This window comes from Lissotriton vulgaris, chromosome 8, assembly GCF_964263255.1.
Source record: "Lissotriton vulgaris chromosome 8, aLisVul1.2, whole genome shotgun sequence".
Lineage (NCBI taxonomy): Eukaryota > Metazoa > Chordata > Amphibia > Caudata > Salamandridae > Lissotriton > Lissotriton vulgaris.
Window position 1 is genome coordinate 723431218 of NC_141696.1, and position 25899 is coordinate 723457116.

Sequence of the window (25899 nt, forward strand, 5' to 3'; positions counted from 1 at the left end):
GAGGGCTAGACCTGGGAGCATCTCCCTGTGCCCAATAAACGATCCACTTGTTGACGACCTTCTAGAAATCATTGTTAAAGTCTAGACTTGTGGGTACTGTGTCTGTCTCTTCTCAGTTAAGTTCTGAAAGATGAAGGTCTGCAACTCTCACAACCTGCTTTGTTCAACCTTACACTTACTTTATTGTCCTAACACTGGGAATCCTAAGATACAACACATAGCCTTGTACTAGGGTTGAAGTACAAGTTTTTCTCCTTACTCAGTGAAACAATGCTGCAATGTTTGTTTCTTTGCAGCCCTTCATTAGATTTTGTGCACATAACATAATATGGTAACGATTAGTTTGCTATTTGCTACTTTGCGTAGATTGTACCAGTTACAGGAGGGTGAAACATGTTTTGTTGAAGGAGCCATCTAGTGACTAATCCTCTGATGAATCTTTCTTCGCCAGTAGGCGGGTGAAAATTAGGGTAACTAAGCACCATGTTAGCTGTCCAGTGAGGACCAATAATTGACAGCCAACTCACAAATTGGAGCTCAAATTTAGGTACAGCACTCTTGAACCATGCTGTAGAAATAAAGGATAGCACCAGGAAGACCAAATCTCCTATTGAAGCTAAATCGAGTTAGGATTATGCGGGCCAAAAGCTCTGCAACAGCAATGCAAAACAAAATATGTAACACTTGATGTTCTGTCAGAGCTTGATAATTCTCCCTACAACATATTAAGTCATTAATAAACAGCACAGTTGAATGGAAGAACCAACAGGACTCAATATTAGACTCAAACAGATACTTGATTAATTGGTTATTGTATTAAAGATTCAAAGTTCATTTCCACAAGCAATTCTTAAGAAGTTCAGTGAAAAATATCACAGCTTGTATAACAGTGCCAAACATTTAAGCAGACTTTCTAGGATAGTTATAATCAGAATCAACTACAGAGTTACACAGGCCTTCTACCATTAAGACAGAAGGATGGTTTGTTTTCTAACAGCTCAAATTCTATGAAGATGGGAAAGGGTTCAAATTTAACAGTAAGGATGAGTCCATTAGTATAAACAAATAAATAAAGGAATGAAGAAATGGAAATGGTTAAGCAAAAGAAGGTTCCGTCCATCCGCTACCGACTGTAGCATCAGCCAGGCAGTTCAAAAGTAAAATATAGCTCAAATAGCAGCATAGCATCCTCTCGCCTAGGAAAAAAGTGGTGTTTTGTTAAGAAGCAAAAATGAATAATATTTGCATTCTCCATCCTTTAGGGTTTGTTCTTTTATAAAATGTTTAAGATCATCCCAGTGAGGTGGCATCACACCACAATCAAAAGACTAACACATGACTATAGTCTATAATTTCACCTAGGGCACTTGCTACAGTGAACTGGTTTTCTATGCTGGTCGTGAGAAACTAGTGATTGAAAATCCACATAGGCCTAGTATAGCTAAAAAAGATACAAAGTAATTAATTAAATAGCTATAGCTGAAATTCAGGGCCTGATAATGATGATGGGCGAACTGCCACCGACATGCTGTCAGTGGCAGTCCACTCACCGACAGCCCCTTGGTTAGGCCCACAGCGGTCGGGGAGAAGACCGCTATCTCCGCCACGATCAGTGATCCTGATGGTGCGGCGGTCAGATTTATGGTCCCGAATGGCAGAGGGGCAAAGGCAGGCACTGCTGTCAGGATTACGATATCCCTTTTCGACAACCTTTTCATGGCAGGAAGACCGCAATGAAACGGCTATCAGAAATGGAATTCGGGTGCCCCAAGCAGGGCACTGTCCTTTGTGGGCCACTGTAAAGTGGCCCTGGGGGCTTATGTAGTTCCATCATGCAGCTCCATGCACCGCGTGTCATGCACCAGATGGTGCATTGCACTCAATCAATCAATCAATTAAACTTTATTTCGGTTTTTGTTCAAAAACCACAAAAGTGCAAATACAATAGTACAGAAGATTCATAATTCTTTTAAAAAACAACATATCATAGCAGGATACAAAGGAGCAAATGGTATAATTTCATCATTTCATAAAACCCAGAAAAATACATAATTAGTCCAAGTTATACCAACAATTTCATAATAAGATTTCATTGAGTAAAAACAATTACAAATCCATGCATTTTCTGTATTTAACAGTTAATTTTAAAAATTCAAGAACATGGAGAATACTATCATTGTGCAAAAGTTGTAAGTACATCAAAGCCGGTCTGATCTGAGTAAAATTAAGATTTCTTAAAAGTGTCACCAGATAGCGGTTTCGGGGGTATTCATAAAATCTACATAAAAATATAATATGCAGCATATCCTGATGAGACTTTCCATCGCAGCCGCAGGGAGCTGCAATTTTACTAAAACTAGCAGTTCTTGGCCTAATAAGCAAGAGATGAAAGAGATTCAGCCTGAATCTAGTCAATAAAATTTTTTCATGAGAGGTCAGAGAGCCCATTAAATAAGGCTCAATAGATGCACATGTTTTCAGCATAACAAATTTCCTACACTCGGCTACTGGATCTCAATTATTATTATTATTATAGAGGCTTTTGTAGCGCGCTCTGTTACTAAAAAGTATAGTATCCTGGCGCGAGGGAAAGGGGAGACAGATCAATGGCTTCCCTCTGCATCTTCCTATCCATGAGGTAGGCCAGTCTCGTTGCCTCCAGGTCCCCCTTAACAATGCTACTAGGGTTTTCAAACAATTCGGATTGCCCCAATCTAGAAAAACTAGGCTTCAAATATTTCATCCAAGGGATGGCCAATGCATTATCCTGGGGCAAACAATCTTTCACAATTAAGTACGTCAATGGAATATCAGGATTCAGCCAGAGTTTTATCCAACAGGTCAGTGGAAGTAGGGAAAAATATCGCTTATATATTGCTCAGTCCATGGACGTGCAGTAAGTACTCATTTTCACAGCGACTTGTGCTGTGACCCTTTTCCTCGGCCGCAGCACAAGCCACCAAGAAAAGGACCACTTTGCGACCACCAGCTTGGCGATCGCATAGTAATGCAGCAGTCAGACTGCACCCCGCTTGTGTGGAAGTCTTCTGATCGCTGTGAAAGAGGTTGGCAGCCCAACCACCAGCTATCATAATCAGTTCCTTTGTTCCCACAGGAATGTTTCACTGTGAACGTTGAAGAAACATTCAGGAATGTCGCAGTGTACACATGTATTAGACAAATAAAGCAACATTTCACTTGTATTAAGCCAGGGGAATGGTCAACCCATGAAAAAACTATTTTAAAAAAGGTGTTAAAGTTAGCATGGCACTTGTAAATAAAATGAGCTCTAAACCAACATAAAATATAATGCAATGAAATGTATTAAAAATAAAGAATATATAGAACTTCCACAAATCATTATTATATGACAATAACTTATGTTAGAAATACCCTACTACCAAAAAAAATCAACATTCATAGAAGTGCATATTTTACTAAAGCCATATAACAAAATTAATTTTGAAATTTTCATAAACTATAGAAGCTCTAGTATTGCTTTGCAAAGTTTCAAGCTTGTACTAAATTTCTACACATTTTTAGACAAACTATTCTAACTGGTGTATTCTGACAATAGGCAATGAAAGCACTAGGCCACTTTATTAATCACATATTCTCATCAACAAACATTATTAGGCAACCTGTGCATTATAAATTCATTAATGCAACCCTTTTATATGAATTAGTATTATTTTGTATTGTATTTTGTATTGTTTTCTTCATCTCACGTATTAAAGCACACTTTTCCGATGCTTCTACTAAACTTGACTCATTTTCATGTGCGTCTTATTTGTGCAAAGTGTACTTTCAGCATTTTGTGTCCTTAATTTGTGAATGTGTCCTGCTTTAGTATTTTTGCAAATCATGCTACATCAGAAGTAATAGTGTCAAGGGTTCATGGAATGTTTTTAGAACTGCCAGTTATACCAGTTTTGCAAATTCATCAGATGTTTGACAAAGGGTTGCATCTTTAAAACCACAGAGCTGCTTCGAAGTGTGCTTTGTGGTGCAATGTGTTTGTGAATAGTAAATAGGTTTTCGATCTAGTAAATAGGTCCAAGTTATGGTCAATTTTACTGGAGATTGGAATTGATCCCTCACTGGTTAAATTTATGGCTTCCCTTCATCAGGAGATATTTGCCACGGTTAGGGTCACCAAGGAAGGCAGGTGCACGTCTAGATTTAAATCAGAGAAAGGGGTGCGCCAGGGTTGCATCCTGGCCTCCCTTCTCTTCACTATTTATATTAACGGGCTGGGAAAACATCTAGAGACAGTGGGGGCGGATGTTCCGCGTGTAGGAGGAGCCACTGTACCGGCTCTCCTATACGCGGACAACGCAGTCCTAATAGCGCGCACTGGTAATGGACTCCAGATACTGTTGGACCTATTTGGGTCCTTTATAGAGAAACTTGACCTAAGAGTCAACGAGAAAAAATCCCACTCGATGGTGGTTGGCCAATAGAGAAGTAAGCCTAAAACAAAAACCTTCGTTTGCAAGTGCGAGGTGGTTTCAAGGGTTACCGTCTTCCCTTATTTGGGGGTCCTGTTCGGCGAGAGGGGGTCGTGGGCTCCCTGGATTAAGGCCAAGAGCTTATCCCTGGCCCGTTCCACGTCTGCCCTGATGGGTTTTTCAAAAAGGCTAGGGGCCAGGCCGATGGAGGTCCTCTTGAAAGTCTACAACAGCAAATGCATCCCTATTGCCACCTATGGGTCAGTCATGTGGGGCTACATTACACAAGATAAAATCCAAAGGGTAGAAAATGGGCTCTTAAGACAATTTCTGTCTGTCCCTAAGTCCTCCGCCACCTTCTCAATCCACTCTGAGGTGGGCATGGTTTACATAACGGATAGATTGAAATTGCCCCCCCTAGCATTCTGGGCAAAAACATGGCTCAACTCAGAATTAACCTTGAACCATGCGGATATTTTGTCTCTGGACCACGCCCTGAAAATACCCCGGTTGAACTATCCAAGAAACACTTTTACACACCTAGGGAGACCTGGACTCTTTCTGTCACCTTCTAATATTAGGAGAGAGGATGTTAAATGGATCAAGAGTCACTTCTTGGAGAGGGCATGTTTGGCTAGAGAGGAGAGGGAACTAGTGAAACCCTCAGTAAGATCACATCTCATGTTAACCACCTCCCCTTCTCTCGAGCCTTACCTTCAAAATTGTCACCAAACCCCTACATAGATTTTTATTGACAACGTTTAGATTTAATTTGATCCACTTTTCTCTGGGTTGCTATCAATCATGGGCCAAACCAGAAGAGGCTCCTCCCTGTAATTGTGATACATTTTCCCATCAAGATACCATGCATTTTATGATGTTTTGTGGGTTTTACGCGGGTATAAGGAAAAGATATTTGTTACCTATCTTGAGGGAGGCCGGCTTTATTCAAGTCAGGCCTGCGTTAATTTACCTCCAGATGTTGAGCAATACTCGCATAATCTATTGAGTGGCAAGTTTTTTAGCGGCGGCATTCAGAATTAAGCATAAACATGTGCCACCAAATGATTATATTAATCATGGTATTGCCTACATTGATTTTATTTTCGTGTCATTTGTAGTGTAAACGTTTACTTGGGCTTAGCACTGACTTTGTACATCCACGAATTGCCTATTTTAACCTTGTATGTAATTTTTATGCCTTTTATGATTTTTAACAAATCGAATAAAGTGTATTTGACTGACTGTGTTTGTGAATATATATGAGGCAGAGAAAGATGAAAAAGAGAGAATGCGTCTTGGTGTGTGTATGCGTGTGTGAGCGAACAAATGCCCAAGTCACTGTTCAAAGCAGTGTCATCTACTTCTCAAGTAACCCTGCGAGCATAAAACACATACATAAAAATAATCGTGTTGTTTACACCAACTAGGTGACTGCAAAGGGAGCGTGGTCCCTCTGGGGCTGAGCAGGCAGTAATACTACACCCTTTAAAGAGTGGGATCAATATGCACATCAAGTAAAGTGGATAATAATTAAGGTGCTTGGAAATGACAGAAGTGCAATAGTAAGCAATACATTCAAAAAGGTTATCATGATATCATTACTGGTCTTCTCAAAGTCATTCTTGGGATTGAGGAAAATGGCTATTGAGTTGTATTTTCTCTTGCACTGGATTATGCTTGCACTGGTATATTATTGCTGATTGAATATATTTATAGCGGGCATTCCGAAAATAGCGAGAGCTATTAGCTTTGTCAATGCTTGTTGCATGTATTAGTGGCCATGTGACTTGTTTCCAGATGCACACAAAATCAGGTATGCAGGGTGACATTTAATGGGTGAAGATTGATGTCACCATATTCTCAAACTTCCACTGGTAAAGAATACATATGCTAAACACTATCGACCTCTGAGGAGGGCTCCAACTTTCTTTGCGACGTTCGGTAGTAAATGTAACCTGCGATCACTGAAAATTGTTCATACAGCTATCTATATTTGTCATAATTTATTAATCAATATATTATAATATTTATTTTGTTTTTTCTTATACTAACAGTTGGTTTTCTTAGATGGCCATTGCTTCAGTTTTAGATGCATTGTGGTTGTCCCAGTTGTCAAACCGCTTTAATGATGTTAATATAATCTTTCTGCAAAGCCAGATTTGGCTCCTTTATTTTTATTTTTTAAATAATATTATTAATATATGTCTTCAGCGATCATAATATTTACGTATCATACTAGTTTTTATGCTGAAAGTATATTTGTTTCTTCCAGTATGCCTCTTAGTCTTTTTAGGTCCAGGAGCACAGCTGTGTGGAAGCTGTCAAAGTTATTGTCTGCTTGTAACCTGGAGTAAATAGGAAAGTTTTTCCAAATTTCTAGCTTTACTAAAATTTGAATATATTTTTAATTCTTCTGAGATAATTTTAATGTTAAGTATAATTTCGTAATTACTATATTATTGGTGATGTGAGTCTCACCGCTGCCCAGTTTGCAACAAGAGAATTACATAAGTAGGGGATGTACACCGTCCTCCACAACAATTTTTAAGACTATTCGCTCAATAATTTACTTTTCCTCATAATAGAAATATGTATATATAAAATTAAGTGATGTATCTGTAATGTTTACTGCTACATAACACAAAACTCCTATTGTGGCTATTGCAACGTTCTAACCCATGAGGGTAAAATATCAGAGAATGATTAGAGGAGACAAAACAGCCCTGTGGTTTACCATGAGGTAAAATTGAACTATTAATATACGTAGATGCATGCTTAGTTTTATTTGTGATATGTGCTCGAGGCCTCTGTACTAAAATCACTCTGAGTATTTTCTTTTCCATTTTATTCTTGTTCCGTGGTCAATTTTTTTTAGGCCACACGCAGTTGTAACATAACACCATTGATAAAGCTTGCATGGACTGCAAGCGCACCACACCGAAACTCGGCAGCTGTTTTGTTAAAATAGAGGGTAAATATTGTGAACAAGCTTCGAATCAACAAATTAAAAGTGTTTTAAGCGCTGCTGAAATATAATTAACATGTTCAAGTATTGTAAACATGACAAGGAGGAGAAGATTGAATTGAAATGAAATTGAATGCAATACCCCAATGTAAAAGGCACAGAAATAGCCCACTATGCCTCTGGCCTGTCCATCTAATCCACAGAATAAATTGACAGTGCAGTAAAGATGAACCTGATGGAGGTGGAAAGGCAGTGATGATAAACCAAAGTTTTAAAAAATAAAAGCTGACTTAAAAGGAGTATAGAGAGGCTGAGCATTCACTCACAAAGGGCAAAACATTCGGTTGCAACACAGCACAATGAACCAAGCACCTCAAAGTGGCATGCTTGACAGAAACCCTTGACAGACTCTTATGTCGAAATATCAGGTAAAAAAAAAACAAGGACATGTACAAATAATGAGGCTCAAATATTGACAACTGAAGTGTCACGAAGGTAAGTATATACTAGGAAGTATATATTTAGTATTCTTACTATTCTTAACTCCACATCTACTTACCTTGAAAAATGTAAATCATCAAAGAGCTTTAGGTCTAATTATGACTTTAGAGCAGCGGAGACAGCACAAAGCTGCCTCTGCTGCACAAAAAAAGCTGACCGTTTTTTGAGTCACAAATGTGTAACTCATAATTAGGTAGGTGGTCCTTTGTTATTCCCATGGCAGTGCCTGGAAAACAGGAACCACAATGGGAACAGAAAAAAGTTCAAGCACCGCATGGACGTCCATACCATGCTTGAACTTTGTGAGGGTACAGACAGGAGAGCACATGTTGTGTCCCCCTGAATATATATCCCCATGATGGGGTGGGCAATGGGGTCCTGTAGGGACCCCTTTGTTCCTACACCACCAGCTTTTTCATGGCGGGCTCCCCCATGAAAAGGCTGGCAGTCCATGCATTTGTAATATGCTGAGTGAAACTGTGCCAGTCCCCGCTCAGCATATTGCGTTGTGGTGCTCCTGTGCAACCGCCAGGGAACAACTGTTCTCACCACAACGACTTTAGGATTTGTGATATGATAGAAGGTGGATCACCACTGATGCGCCACTACAAGTCTGGCAGTCGGAAGACCGCCAGACTCGAAATCAGGCCCTTTATGTGCAGTTAATCCCTTGCATGCTGCGGATGGCCCACGGCCATCCAACGTCACGGTGGTGTGTGTGGAGGATGGATGGGGGCCGTCCGAATCCCACCCACTAATTAAATCGCCCGCACAGCACGAAAATGTGCGCAGCATGCAAGGGGTTAAGTAAAGCAAACATATGCAAGTATATACTGACCTTTACAATAACATATTCGCTGATATTCTGGTTACAATATATTTGCTGTTTATGCTGAAATATCAACTTTCTGGTACATGAATCTTAGCATATGAGCAATGAACATGGGCTATACTTGCTGGAAGATAGGTTGAAGTCTTAAATGGGCTAGTCATATCACCTGAGAAAACTGATTTGCATTGTAATGTGACATCAGTATATTGAGGGTTTAATGTTTAATTGATATCTTTACATAAAGAAAAATTGATGGACAGAATGCAGATCAATGTCATACATTCACTCCAGTACTGAGATCTGGGCCTGAATCCATCGTTTTTTGCTCCTCATGCATACCCATCCCAATCGAGGTGACAAATGCAAAAAGAACAATTGATGGACAGAATACAGATCAATGGCCTACATTCACCCCAGTACTGAGATCTGGGCCTGAATAGAGCGTTTTTTGCTCCCCATGCCACTCCAGTTTAAACCTTCTATATGCTAATCAGGTGGCATAGAGAGCCCGGTACCCACATCTGGGCATACCCGACCCACATCTGGGCATACCCGTCCCACCCGGGTGACAAATGCAAACAAGCATTTGCAATGTAATAGGTCTCGCATTAGGAAAGTTTGAGCTATTGGTATTGTAAATGACACAATTTTATTTATGTTTTGTTTTTGAAAATAGCGAAATTAATAGCTTTTTCATTTACAATGCCAATAGTTATAACTTTCACAAATGTGACACCTATAGCATTTGTAATGCAATATGTGTTGTATTTACGTGACTTACATGTATTGATATTACAAATAACAATGGCTTTTAATTTTTTTTAAATAATTAATACTTAATACTTAAATAAAAGTTATTGTAATTTATAATGGCAATAGCTTAACGCTTTGTAAATAACTTTTGTGAAGATTATGTTCAGTGTAATTTATTGTGACGAAAATCCAAGAAGAGAAGTGAAATATTAACATCTTTTTGTTACATTTCTAATAAAGCTTGAAACATTGAGAGAACATATTTGAACCAAGATTGATTCTGTGACACCCTACATTTTGCATACGAGTCCCCGAGGGGATTAAAATGGCCTAACTGTTGCAAACCGCCTTGTATGCGGAAAAAGTATGTCTGTGCCTGGAACAGAGAACCATTATCATACAAGTATGGTCTTGTTGCTGCACACGCTCCACAGTAAACCCGGCACGCACAAAAATACTCACAAAATCTGCCATTCTACGGTGAAAAGCCGATGCGTACTGATGATTACGGGGACGGCATGGACCGTTTTATAAAAGTGTGAGCCCCTGCAGGAAGGTGCAGCGACGCCATAGGCACTTTGCACATGTGACAAACCATTCATTACAGCCGGTCAAAGAACGAGGCTGTTAATGAGGGGAAAGACGAAGTGGTTCAAGTCAATGAGGGAGATGCTGCAGGAGGGGCGAGAGAGACTGCGTGGGTGTCCAGCTCAGCCATGCTAATTAAACAAGCCATACACATATGAGAAATATGCATTTAATTGATATAAATGTAAATGATTTACATAGTGGTTATCCTTAAAAGGTGTCATGGATCCCAACACTCGTTGGACACCCTTCTGGCATGAAAGTAAAACAAGCAACAGAACTGTTATTACACAGATAGTAGACAGTGTCCACACACAAATCACACCCAAAGAGTGTGTATTCTTACTCACACACTGTCCAGACATTGAAACTGAGAGCACATTGACTTCTACAATGAGAGAAGGCAGTAACACTGCAAAATTATTAAATGAAATGGGTGCAGAGTACATTTAAGTGTAATATACGTTCAATGTACCATCACATTCACAGACAGTCACTTTCGCTGCCCATCAACCAACAATTTCTGGCGACAAGATCTAATGTACCATGTTAGTGGGGCACAGTGTTTCCAGTTGAAGTTCTCCATTAACAAATACATAAAACCATATACTACAAATAAACAAAAACACTCAGGGTGCACAGCAGACACGCAGAGCATGAATAAATTGACACGTAGCCCGAATAAAGTGATAGGAACCCACAGATTACAGCAGACACTTAGAAAGTACAACATCCTAACACAATACAGACAGTGACACACACAGAAAATGAACAACTGACATACAAGACGAAAATACTGAGAAAAAAACATTCCTTAAGAAGATAATGAAACAGAAAGCGGACAGTGACGGCACTCCGACTGCACGCAATGACACACAAAGGATGCAAAGATTATCTCACACCAAGAACGCAAAAGTTGCACATGCTCAGTCCAGACTAGAAACAGAGAAACTCTAAAGGAACCATGAGTAGTGATTGTGAAACACACAGGGTAAAAATAGTAACATGCAGAGAATAAAGACAATGACCCACAAATGGGAGCATGCATTAAAACTACATTTATAACAAGTAACATAGAGGGTGTATAGAAAATAGCAAATCCGGAGTCTGCACAGTAATTGCACATACACAAATAAACAATTAGTGCAGAAAGCCTCAGTATGCATGCACATACTGCCAAAGACATTGTAGTGTAGTTCCTATATTCCCAATAGGTTCTGCGCATTGGCATAACATAAACGATAGTTTAGACGTAGGACTGAAGTCGACTAGGTCTCTATTGAATATGTTAGACTTAATTTGTGAATGCCTGCTAGCTCAGAGGTCACTAGAAACTTTCTCGAATACACAAGAAGGGATTAGTTTCTGACAACCATATAACATGACAACTTTGTTCCCCAAGAATAAGAAATAAGGGCCAGATGTAGGTGGCCGAAAATAGCCATTTACCAATCGGTAACGGCCAAATTCGGCCGTTACCAACCGGTAAATGGCCATTGACATGTAGGGGCCCTTAAATGTTGCATTTTCTGTAATTTTACCGAATCGGTAATTTTACCGATTCGGTAATTTTACCGAAAATGCAAGATTGAAATGTGGGTAGCCAATTTTGCATTGGCACATGGCTTTCAGAATCGGTATTTTACCATGGAATACAAATCCATGGTAAAATACCAATTCCTGTGTACATGCACATCTGTGCATGTACACATGTGCCATGTGACAGACAGACGTGCCCTTAGGGCATGTCTGTGTGCCACATTGCACACATGCCCGTTTTGGGGGTGCTAGAGGGTGTCAAAGTGACACCCCCTGCACCCTTGACAAATTCGGTATTTACCGATTCGGTAAATACCGAATCGGTATTTGAATTGAATCCTATGGGCTTCAAGGCCCATAGGATTCAATAGCAAATACCGATTCGGTATTTACCGAATCGGTAAATACCGAATTTTTAAGGAATCGGTAATAAATCCAGATGTTGGTACCTACATCCCATTTACCGATTTTAAAATACCGAATCGGTAAAATTCGGTAATATTTGGTATTTCAAAATCGGTAAATGTGATTTACCTACATCTGGCCCTATATCTCCAGAGTCGCGGAAACAATAGATGACTATTTCACTCAGTCAATTGTGCATGCTTAGTTTCACCAGCAGTGCAGAGAAATAGAGAGACGGCGTTTTCAATAAAAAGGTTATTTATTGAGCAGTCTTCTTTCTCATGCAAGAGAAGTGAGTTGCTACAATCGCAATACTTGTCATGAAGTAAAGTGCGTACAGTAAAAATAGTATTATGAAATAATACTGTAAAAGCATTTATATGGTTTCTAAGCCATAAGACCCTTAAAATGGATAAAATACATACAATCATAAAAGATGACTAAAAGTACTCAACTGGTGCTTCTAAGATACGCCTACCCCGGTGTACCTAACCTAAGCCTAGTACATGGGAAGGAGTAAGTGAGATATAGCTTGAGTTAAAATAGTTTTTGCCAAGAATCTATCCAAGAATTCTTTAGGGGTTTAATCAGCTCCGTACCTTGTTTATAGAATGTAGGAGGTCTTGTATCTGTCTCTCAGGACTCGAACTCCCAGTAACCCGCAAGGGTAGCCGGGAAACACTGGAGCTGGATTTCTCGGCTGGAGAAAAGACAGCGTCTCTCTCAGTGCGTCAGCTGGAGGGTCGGCTTCCTTCGGCACTCGCTACAGCAGGGCGTCGGGCAAGTAGTTAGTCGATCTGCTCCAAACCACCGTGTTTTGCTAGGGCAGATGCTGGTGTATTTATACCTGGAAGGTGCCGAGTTTGACGTAAGGTTGGACATAATACGTCACTAAGAACTCGCAGTTCTTTTAGGACTCCAGGAGTGCTAGGACAAATCAATACAGAAGCAAGGGAAAGTCCCGGACTGCTGGAGGTTTGGTGTCTCCAAGAACTCGTTGTGATTTTTAGGAATCTGTGGAAGTAGCCATGCCGTATTTGGACTACATTAGCTGTGTCTAAAAATGGTTATGATTCTGATGTCTATATAAGGATATGATGAGTTATACCTAAATAAGGGCATGAATCGGGAAAATTACGCTAGAGCCCTAGATTCGTCTACAACAACATGGTGTAATTATCACGTTTTGGGTGACCAGAGGAATTCATGTCACCTGGACAACAGGTTTTGAGTGCAGATATTTAATTAAACAAATTGTGGCATTGTGGCTAGGATATGATTGGTTTGACTCCAATAAACCAACTAAGGTAACATGCCTGAAAGAAAATACTGGTTAAAAGAAAATCCTTGACTGGAGAAATGGTGGCACACATAGCCATTATAACAACACACACAAGGCAATGACAGTGCCACACACAAGGTGGTGATTGTAACACACACGTGGCACATATACTGAGTCCACACTGCTAACTAACACATTCAATGTAAGAAGGTAACACCAAGGGCACAAACATATTAGAGTCCAATGCAAAGACATGCTGGTTGCAAGCACAGGATGGAGACCGGGACACAAAGAATGCACATGCTAATACAAACACACCAGACGCACACACTGAAACATCATGCTTTCTTGCCCTATGAGGACAACTGTCTGCAAGTGCAAGTTAAATATAAATGAACACAGTCACAGATTTTACGCAAAAAAAACAACGTACACATATGAACGTTTTCACCCATTTTCATGCAATATTGCAAATATTTTAAAGTTGTGCCCAAAAATCTGACAAGCCTAGGTTTTTATAGAAAACAACACATTATTGTCACAAAACCCAATTTAGCCATCCTTTTAAACTGCTGACCCGGTGTGAGCACAGTAAATGATACAATTTTTAATTTCTTTGTTTTAAAATCAAATAGATGTTACCTATTATAATTAGAAAGTACCTTCCATTAAGTTATTGCAAAAGCAGTATTTCCGTCTCCCAGATGGAGGTGAAGGGCAAGGTCAGAGGAAGTCACGGACAGCATAGTAGATATTCAGGGAAGGAGCAGAAGCCCCGGCCCTTCACAACGTAAACACTGTATGAACAGAGAACACTTGGCCTTGTAGGGGTGGTGAGGTGGGAGGGATGAGGGGGGTGCACGGGGCGATTAAAGGAAGGCAAGGGAAGGGGCCTGCGAGCAGTGTTTGGTGAGGGGGAGGCACAAGGGGAGCACAGCAGGCACACAAGTGAAACACAGTGAAGCGCCGGTATTGTGATCGGATTCCCTCTTAGACGCTGCCAGCAGACATTAGCTGACACGGATGTGCTAAAACAAATAAACAGCAGAGAATCGCTGGGGGCGTTTAAAACTGCACAACTGAATAAACAGTGCACATTCATAGTTTACATTCACGAAAAAATAAACAGCTCCACTGTGTTGCTTCTGAGCAAGGAACTTGCAGTAGCGGTACAAGTCACAAATCATCTGGCAAGGCCCGCCCTGTCCTTAAATCGTCCCGACCTGGATACTTTGGAGAGCTCGGCTACCATGAAGCCAGGGTACAACTCTTCAATAAAAGGGTCTGAGGCCTGGAAGACTTATTAACTCCACTAGATTCACTTACAATTAGGGATCATCCCCTTTCTTATACCTCTTGGTTTGGATATGCGTGCCCTAATATTTCACACAAACGTTTTAATTTACTTACGATCAGACATGGTGAGAGTGACATCATGTGCAAAACACAAACATCACTGGGCTTCCGCCGCCGGACCGAAAAGAGGAAGTTCGGGAGCGTCACGCCTGTTGTGGGGCGGGACTTCTGCCCCACGACAGGTGTGATGGGAGCAGTGTTGAAGCTGGGCTCCTATGCCTGAGGGAGACCCCGCGTGTGCCAGCAGACATAAGAAGGAGCAGAAGTAGTGGTTGAGGCTGCCGATGCAAGTGCGGGAAGCCCCGAGTGTGCCAGGTCTTGCGTCTGAGTGACGAGCCTGTAGCAGCGAGAAAAGAGCCTGGTGTGTGGGGGGGATTGGCGGGGGGAGATGGGCTGTGTGTGTGCGTTTGTGCATGCACGCGTGTGTGTGACGGAGTGACGGAGCCTGTAGCAGCGCAGCAACGAAAGAGCCCGCTGAGTGGGGGGGATGTGCGGGGGTATGCGTGTGTGTGTGTGTGCGCGCGCGCGCGTGTGTCTGTGCATGTGTTATCCACTTGCTGGGAATCGGGGACAGGAGATGTGCATGCCGTGTGGGTGATCGTGCGCGCACACATGGTGAAATCGCCGACAGCCCTGCGCGTGCCCATCCCCTGTCCCAGATTCCCAGCAAGTGGATAACAAAAGAGCTTTCGGGGGACGCAGCGCTTCGCGCTGCTTACACCAGCTCACCTTAAAAAGCACAATTGATGGAAAGAATGCAGTTCGATGTCATACATTCATCCCAGTACAGAGATCTGGGCCTGAGTCCATAGTTTTTTTGCTCTCCCTACCATTCCAGTTTGAACCCAGCAATATTCAAATCTGTCTTGACCCTGCGCCTAATAGAAATAGTCCAGCTCAAACTGCAAGGCCAGTTCCTCCCTTGACTGGAAACAAGCATCCTAGGACCGGTTTCGGGGTTTCACCCCTCATCAGCCAGGATAGATTGACTCCAGTAGACTGGAGAGCATGGGACCCAAGTTTGGGCATACCCGTCCTACTCGGTGTGACAAATGTAAAAAGAAAAATTGATGGACAGAATGCAGATCAATGTCATACATTCACCCAAGTAGAGAAATCTGTCTGGGCCTGAATCAATCATTTTTTTACTCTCCATGCCATTCCAGTTTGAACCCAGCAATATGCGAATCAGTCTTGTGCCTGCGCCCAATGGGAACAGTCCAGCCCAAACTGCCAGGCCAGGTAAAGGGTGATGCCCCAAAACCGGTCCCAAAATGCTTGTTTTCATTCCAGGGAGGACCTGGCTTGGCAGTTCGAGCTGGACTGTTCCCAAAAGGCACAGGGCCAAGACTGATTTGCATATGGTTTTGTCTAAACTGGGGTGACATGGTGAGCAAAAGAACAATGGTTTTAACCCAGATCTCTTGATAGGGGGTGAATGTTTGATTTGCTCTGCATTCCGTTTATCATCTGTGTGTCTTTTGCTTTCTTGCTCTAAGTGCGCTGGGTATGCCCAGACATGGGTCCTGGGCTCACTGCGCCACTGGATTCAAACTAATGAGGGATGATACCCCGAAACTGGTCCCAGGAAGCTTGTTTCCATTTCAGGGAGGACCTGGCTTGGCAGTTTGGGCTTGACTGTTTGCATGAGGCACAGGGTCAAGACTGATGTGCATATGGATGTGTCTAAACTGGGGTGGCATGGTGAGAAAAAAAAGCATGAATTTAACCCAGATCTCTTGACGGGGTGAATGTTCAACTTGCTCTGCATTCCACCCATCATCTGTGTGTCTTTTATTTTATATCTTTATTCATGATGAATCCACAAAAGGTGCCTACTGAAAAAAATATGCGGCTGCATCAAAAATATTTTAAATAAATGCAGATGTTCCTGTTCAAATCAATCGTGACTGCAATGCAATTGGATTTGCAAAACACAGTGCTCAAAATGTATCAGAAACCTAGCAGGCACAAGTCACACAATTACTGTACTGTACAGTATAAAGGAAATGTCCTTAACTTTCTTTCCCAATCATTTCCAGCCATGGAGGGTGTTTCTGCAAGTGAGTGAACGTCTGCGACAATGGCAGCTACAGCGTTGGAGGAAGGAGAACACTTATCTCCAGATGATCAGCTGCATTGATCTAAGGGTGGCAAAGGTAATTTAATTCTAAAGATCAGATTAAAGAAAGAGACCATCTTCACCGGACAAAATTGGACAAACTCTGCAATCCAAGACTAAATGTTTACCTCCTGTCACACCACCACATGTGAAGCTAATGGCAGTACTCTATTTGTTTGTATCTGGATCATTTCAAAGCATGTGTGGCATGATGGGACGGGTCTCTCAGAGTGCTTCATCTTTTGTCAACAGGTGCAGATGCTGTCATCAAGCTTATACCACAGTTTCTATCAATGATCAAATAAAAATAAAGCAGGGGTTTTAGGAAATTGCACATTTCACTCATTTTATGGGAGCTAAAGACTACACTCAAATGCACTTGGGACCACGTGCTGCAGAAGCACACAGCTACAGAAACCAGAAGCACATCTATTCAATGAATGTGCAGGCTATTGAGGACTTCAACTGACAATTCACCAATATACAAGCAAATTATCCTGGAAGTGCACATGATAGGTCCGTATTCAGACACATCTTAAGCTGGATTCTATGGAAACTCTCTTCTACTTTTTAAAGTTATTTGTTTGTTTTTAGTATTGTACTTAATTATATTTAAAAATGTGTATATATTAATGACTTAATATCAAAATAAACGTTGTGTTTGTTAGTGAAGGTAAACCTCTTAAATTCAATTATATATATATATATATATATACATATATATATATTTTCGGCATAGAACGTCCGTGGCCACAGTATGCAGCAGCAAGAAAGACGAGGCAAACCCGATTTCTGTGGATGTGGTAAGTTTTATTCAAGTATAAACCTCATCACCACTCCGCCATGACGCGTTTCGGTGCAAACAGCACCTTGATCACATGACCAAATATATATATATATATATATAAATATGTATATATATATATATATATATTGCCACCAACAGTTTCCCTCTCCAAGAAAGTAAAACTCGGGCGCACTCCGGATACAAAACCAACCATCTTTATTTGCGGGGGATCAGCATGACGCGTTTCAGCATTTCGCCTTCATCAGATGCACTCCCCTGCCAAGTGCCACCACCACTGCGGTCTCATTTACAAAAGTGATTTGGCTCTCTGAAGTAGAAAGGTGCACACCTGTGTTTCGTTAGGGGAGGAGTCGCTTCCGTAGTCCAGCGCATCAAACTGCAACTCCCAGAGTGCAGTAGTAGTCCTCAATGCGCTGCAAGCGACGTTCCTGTTTACCAGATTTTTCAAACCCCACGATTTATATATATATATATATATATATATATATATATATATATATATATATATATTACCTACTGGCGTTCGCCAGTAGGTATATATAGTTAGGATTTTTTCCCTATGGGATTTTTGAAAATTCTATGTCTAATAACTTTGGCGTTTGTGGACGGAATCGGCTGAAATTTTCAGGAAAATGGCACATTTTGTTTCTGAGCAGCCCCTTAAAATTTGGTGGGGTTTCGTCAAGGGGGGGCCGAGAAAAAAGGGGGGTCCCAAAACGCGTTTTTCCCATTCATTTTTCCATAGGGCGGTTGGACTCACTTTTAGCTCGAACGGCTGAATGGATTTGCACGAAACTTGGCAAAATTGTAGGGACTGTTAGCCCAATGTGCCTTTGCTAGGTCTCAATATATGTGCTCCAGTAGTTTTTGAGAAATTAACGTTCAAAACAAGATATATATCTGTAACAGCGCTCCGGGCAGCGATCCGGTCCGCTTACTTTTCGCGAAACGGAACTTTGCGCGCAGAAAGCTGATTGGCTCTCCGGTGTCTGTCAACATTCTAAACAGTCCAGAGCGGCCGCCATCTTATCTCTCGGTAGGATCGAGAGAGAAGAAGAGGTGAAAAACGAAGGGGGAATTTATTGAAAGGGGGCAAGGTATACCCCTCTTGACCCCCTAGGAATGTTGTTGGGGCTATTAAAGGGTCCCGTGGGGAAAATAAAAAAAAAATGATTTTTCACGGTAGAAGCGCTTCACGGGCCGCGAACTGGGTCGCAAACAGGTAGCGAAACGAGAATTCGCCATTTTGTGCTTCGTTTTAATTGTTTAGAGACAAAAATTATCGCCGCACATCGGCCACAATGCATGAATATCGCTGAAAAGTCAGCGATATTCATGCATTATCCAGCAAATGCTCTTAGCCATGTTATCCACCTTCCATTGGATAACATGGCTAAAAACTGCTCTGTGCGTGAGCTTTTTTTTTTTTCTTTTTTTGCTGCGTGACGTGTGTTAACGTTCGATTCGATGGAAATCAGGAAGTGTTGACCACCATTTTGTCACTGCGAGTAAATATTTTGTTATAAATTAATCCTTATTGATAAACATTGTCTGCGCCATCTTGCGTTTTTGTCCAATGCCACAATTTTGTCGTGCACGGCAGCCATTTTAGATGCCTTGACCAGGGCCACTCTCTGCACGCCGCCGATCCTCAGCATGGCTCCCCACCCTCGCAAGCATCTCCCCCACGCACTGGTCACCCCCGCTCTTTCTCTCATGCATGGGCCATATACTTCCCCCCATCTGCGCTGCTCTTCTCTGAGAATCACACCCTGTGCCCGCCCGACACCTCCCTTTCACCCTATTCACTACCGCACCCTCTGACACTCCTCTTCCTCTGTGTCCGATTGTCCAGGCCGGACCTAGGCTATCACCTAGCCCTGCGGATGTAGTTTATGGCCCCAGCTGTAGAGTATCCAGACATGACAACCCTCCCGATTCAGGCGTGAGACTACTGATTTCAGTGCTAGTTTCCCGCCTCCCGATTCCTGCAAGCAAAAACCCGGGGGCATATTACCAACAACTAGCGATAATTTTTGTCTCTAACTTGTTTAGAGACAAAAATTATCGCCGCACATCAGCGAATTTTATCGCACATAAACCTTGCTATTAGCAAGGTTTATCGCAAATGCGATAAAAAACGGCCGCAATGCATGAATATCGTTGAAAAGTCAGCGATATTCATGCATTATCCAGCAAATGCTCTTAGCCATGTTATCCACTTCCCATTGGATAACATGGCTAAAACTGCTTAGAGCAGGTGTTAGGTTTTGGAGATATTCGCGCTTAGCGCGAATATCTCCAAAAGTTGGTAATAGGAGATAGCGATGGTTAGGGACTGTTTCCAGTCGCTAAAATCTTGGCACGCCCACTTTGCATGTCATTAGTGATAAATATCACTGATATGCAAAGCGGGGCCCAAGATGGTCGCTATCTCCTTTTAGCTGTCACTAACTGGTGTTAGCGACAGCTTGGTAATAGGGAGATAATTTTATCTCTTTTTTTTTTGGCTTTTAAAGCCCAAAAAGCGGAAATAAACCCCCTTGATAATATGCCCCATGATTTCTCGGGGGTTTCAGCTGACAGGGCTTGGTATTGTGTTACGTGCTAATTTTTCCAGGAAACGTCAGAGGGTCGATGCAGGGGTTCTAGAAGGGGTGATAAACCATTTAAGCCTCATGAACAAGCGCATGGTCTTTTAAAGATTTGTGAAGTACTCGGGGCGGCGGTGTGTGTGTGCCCTCTTTCAGGAGCGGGCGGGGGGGGCACTGCCAGCAACTTGCCAGGCCAGGCAGTGTTCAACACGTGCATACCCCTTTCTCTGCCTGCTATTGCGCTCCATGCTTCGGAAAGGTAAGAAAAAGAACGTGCATTTGAGTTTGAAATGTCCGATCTTGTAGCAGTACACTTGCAAAGCCCACACATGACAATAACCCGATTCAAGGCCCCATTCACCCGATTTTTTAAACATATATAGCACTCCAACAAAGTTAGATTTTAAAACTTTATTAACATTTAACTATAATGAACGGAACAAAAACTGTAAAAACATTTAAACATTTTTCACCCAAAAAAGCAACAATGGTCAGAAGCTGTCTTTTGTGCGAATAGTCCCAAGGCAGCACAACGTGCAGAGTTCTGGACGGCACCCAGGTGATGTCGCCTGGGTGCCGCACTGGTTTTGGGATCCTACAATGCTACTCCGAAAATTGGCGTGGGGCGTCCCGGGTGGTGCGGGGGGAGGCCTCGTCAGTAGCGGTCTGTTGTGCGAATAGTCCCAAGGCAGCAGAACGCGCTGAGATGTTGATGGCACCCAGGTGATGTCCAGTAAACTGCCGCACTGGTTTTGGTATCCTACAATGCTGCTCCGAAAATTGGCGTGCGGCGGCCCGGGGGGGGGGGGCGTGGGGGAGGCGGCGTGAACGGGCCTCCCCAGGTGGCGGCCATCCAGCTGAGTTGCGCCCGCTCTTGCGGCTACAGCGTCTCGCTCACCATGTTGTTGAGTTGCTCCCACTCTTGCAGTGCAGCGATAGGCGGCTGCCACATGACTCTTAAAATGGCGGACGGATCTTCGGTTTTGGGCCTGGTCCACTGAAATGGCCCTGGGACACCTTGGAACTCGGACGCTTGCCTGCTAGGGCTTGGGCTCCATTCTCGAAAAGCGTCCCCTCAGCCGTGAAGATTCTACAAAAGTCTTGGGGGCCCCCGACTCCCGCAGGCTTCCGGTGGGGAGCGGCTGCCATGATTGCTCGTGGAATGACCACGACGGAGCCACGAGATGGTGGTGCTCTCATGCTGACGCCAGCTTCAGTCTGAATGATCCAGAAACAAGGTGGGGCTTTCATCGTTTGGGAAAAAAAAAATTTCTAAACCAATGAAAAGTGTTATTTTTAGGTCATATGACCAAGCCTTCCATCTTTAGGAAACCAAAAGTAAAATGAACCAATGAAAAGTTTTATAAACAAGTCACATGACCTGTTCTGCGGCATAGGGCTACAAAAAGCGTAGAAAATCCGTTGGCACGTGAGGCGGCGTCAGTAGCGGACCGATGTGCGAATAGGCCGAAGGCAGCACAACGCGTCGAGATCCGGATGGCACCGAGGTGGTGTCCAGCAAATTGCCGCACTGGTGTGGCCATCCTACAATGCTGCGCCGAAAGACGGCGTGTCCAGCTGAGTTGCGGTCACTCTTGCGGTACAGTGACTCGAACGCGCCGAGATCCGGATGGCACCGAGGTGGTGTCCAGCAAATTGCCGCACTGGTGTGGCCATCCTACAATGCTGCGCCGAAAGACGGCGTGTCCAGCTGAGTTGCGGTCACTCTTGCGGTACAGTGACTCGAACGCGCCGAGATCCGGATGGCACCGAGGTGGTGTCCAGCAAGTTGCCGCACTGGTGTGGCCATCCTACAATGCTGCGCCGAAAGTCGGCGTGGGGTGCCCCGTTGGCTTATGAGGTGATGTCAGTAGTGGACCGATGTGTGAATAGGTCGGAACCAGCACAAGGCGCCAAGATCCGAATGGCAAGTCCTGGATGTTGAGTGCCATAGTTGAGAGTTCTGAGCAGTGCTTGTAAGACTGTCTGAAGCTTATTTGCACCTGCTGCAGCTTCACTATTGCCCTGGTGTGGCCAAAGGTCGCACATGACATAGGCGGCCGGCTCCCGAGGTCCGGCGGAACTTTTTGCCTTTTCCTTTCTGCTTCTTTTCCTACAATCCGTTTCATCTGAAGACACGACCAGGTCCCTGAATGTGTGCAGGGGGACGCTATTGATTGAATGAAAATGGCGGCTTGACACAAAGCTGACTCAAGCGTTGCTGTTGATGCTATACAGACAAAAATTGGTTTTCAGTTTGTACATTCTTCAGGATTTTTTTTCCATCCAAGTCTGATTGAGAGTTTGTAGAAAAATGGCTTCAGATTTTCCACATACTACTCTTCAACATTCTTCCTAAATGTAACAATGTGAAACTCACTAGGAGAACGGCTGTTTCTGTTTCCTTTCAAAATGCTGCCAACAATATTTTCTGAATGGAAGACACCATCTTGTAGCATAAAGGGCCGAAAGGGGTTCTGGTCTGGCCGATGGTTGGTGGAGACATTTTGACTATATCTTGGACCTGCCCGGACTCGCCCAAAATGGCGCCGGTATAAATAGGACTCGTAACTCCTTGCCCGCAAATGTATATCTAGAAAATGTTATTGTAAGTGGCCCTGTCTTATTTTAATTACAAAATGTACGTCCACCGATTCCGCAACTGTTAGACACCTTAGTTCTTGCAACCTAATGGCCCGCTCGTTACGTTCCTCTACAGTGTAAATGTCTCCTCATCATATACGATTTCAGTTTGCTCCGTGGCCGGCCCACGTGGTTATAGGCCCGTATTTGTATACTGACATTTTCACAATAAAGGTTTTTAAAACAAAACACGGTAGTAGTATTTACATTGGTAAAGTTTTTACTTTTAGTCACTGTTTTCGAATCAGTAAAAGGCAAGTGAAATAAAGCAGTCCAATTACATGACGGATAAAAGGTATAATATGTAGGAACGCAGTAAAGATAAATGGTCAAGGGCAGTTGTGTTTTCCACTCCTGCAACATAAAGTGATCGATAAGAATCTGATAATCAGGCGTATCGGCGACTAAGACAGCAGGCCGAGTATCTTTTACTCAACGGCTCCGTCATGGAACGAAGAAATGCCCTTTTTCTCGAAAAAGGAATATATTTTACTTGCAGGACAGTTGTACATTTTCCGGGAAAGTACATTAGCCTGGAATATTATAACATATGTTTTAAAAAAAATAATGTTCGAAAACAATAAAAAGCGTAATTTTTAGGTCATATGACCAAGCTTTTCATCATTAAAATAACAAAAGTAAAATGAACCAATGAAAAGTTTTATTAACAAGTCACATGACCTGTTATGCTTACGTTACGCGCTGCGCGCCGCGCCTCGGATCCCTTCCGGGTGCGCTAACGCGGCGTGTCATATAACGCATTACGCGACAACGTAGGTCAAGAATATAGTCAAAATGTCTCCACCAACCAGCGTTCGGAACACAACCCCTTTCAGTAGTCCAAAAAGTTCTGTTAAATGACAACAGAGGGGACAGGCAACAAGAACCATCAGTCAAAGAGGGGAGGGCAAGTTCTTCTCTTCCGGGTCATGTTGGGGCGCTACCGGAACTGATCGAATTGGTAGTCTACAGTGTTTCTGGATGTTTCAGACTAAAGCTGGCGTCAGCATGAGAGCACTTCCATCTCGTAGCTCCGTCGTGGCCATTCCACGAGCAGACATGGCAGCCGCTCCCCACCAGAAGCCTGCGGGAGTCGGAGGCCCCCAAGACTTTTGTAGAATCTTCACGGCTGAGGGGACGCTTTCGAGAATGGGACCCAAGCCCTAGCAGACAAGCGTCCGAGTTCAAAGGTGTCCCAGGGCCATTTCAGTGGACCAGGCCCAAAACCGAAGAGCCGGCCGCCATTTTGAGAGTCCTGTGGCAGCCGCCTATCGCTGCACCGCAAGAGTGGGAGCAACTCAACTACATGATGAGCGAGACGCTGTAGTCGCAAGAGCGGGCGGTAAACAGCTGAATGGCGGAAGAGGCACAGTGTAGCAAAAGCGGGCGGAATGGCAACTGAAACGGTAAAGGGGCGCCCCACTACAGCTTGTCTTCAGTTCAAACGGATTGTGGGACAAGGTCCAGAATTGAAGAGTCATCAAAAGGCAAAAAGTTCCGCCGGACCCCGGGAGCCGGCCGCCTATGTCGGGGGCGATCTCAGGCTATACCAGTGCTATAAGACTTGGGGAGGGTGTCGGAGCCAAGCGTCTTCTCCGAGTCCGTGCCATCACACCGTCCCTCGGGGGCCTCCGTCAAGCGGTTTAGGGAGGTACCATATAACATTGTTTTCAAATGCAGTCAGGTCCACAAACGACCCTCACTTACTTTGAGAATAGTGAAGCTGCAGTAGGTGGAAATAAGCTTCAGACAGTCTTACAAGCACTGCTTTTGTAAACATTTTTTGTTTTTTTTGTATTTTTGCACAGTTTTATATATATTTTTTTGTTTTTGATGGAGGGGAAACAACAAAGCACAGGCATTGAAAAAGGCTCAAACTCAGAACTCTGAACTATGGCACCCAACATCCAGGAGCTTGCCATCCGGATCTTGGAGCCTTGTGCTGCTTTCGACCTATTCACACATCGGTCCACTACTGACATCATCTTATAAACCAACGTTATGTAAATAGTTTTTTAATAAAATGTTTTACCCTGTTTCTTTGCTGGTGTGTTGTCTATATTTTTAATATTTGCATAGGGTTTGTCGTTATTTTGTGCGGGATGGGTGATGGAGCCGAGCTGTCTTGCAGCCCTCATGGTGTGGAGCTCAGTTCATCTCACTATTTTCGTATTTCTCATGAAGGGTTGTTTATAATATTTCTATTTTAGCGAGGTCAAAAAAAGATCCAATTAGTGGCGTACGGATTTTGCTCGATTACTTTTATTTTTTTACACGATTTTTCCCGATCTGCAAAGACTAAACAGAGTATTGCGACTTTGTGCTTGTTTGTAAATAGAGAATGAACCAAAGAGAATCAATTGTAAAACAGTAAATGCTTGGATAATAATCAATCAAATGGAGAGACAAGCAGGCACGACGGATTACAACGGGGGCAAAGGCCTGCGTTAACTACCGTTCACTATCTGCAAAGAGAGAGTACTACTAAGAGAAAAGAGGGGAGGGGGGGGCAGCGTTCAAAGCACATCAGCGTGCATAAATACGAAAATGTTTTTATCTATCACGTACTTGACATTTTAAAGCTTTTCATATTTGCTATTAAAAAACCAATTAAATTCACAGAAAAAACCATAGGTTATAGTGGATATATAGTTAGGAATTTGCATTTACAAAACCTTGAAAATTCAATGAAAAAACCATTGGTTTTAGGCCATATATAGTTAGGGATTTGCATTTACAAAACCTTATTTTACTCGCATAAAACCATTGAAATTCCATATATAGTTATAAGCGCTAACTATATATCGCGCACCCGCAATCCACTGCTGATGATGTCACATATTACATCATTCATGACATGGTTAGTGACATCACTGATGACATCACTGATGACATCTCAAATGACATCACTGATGACATCACTGAAAACATCTCATTTGACATGACTGATAACATCACTGATGATATCATTCATGTGATAATACCATGAACCTCTTCAGACTCTAATATAACCTTAGATACAATCAGTGTAAACAGAGAGTCACAGACTGTCACTCA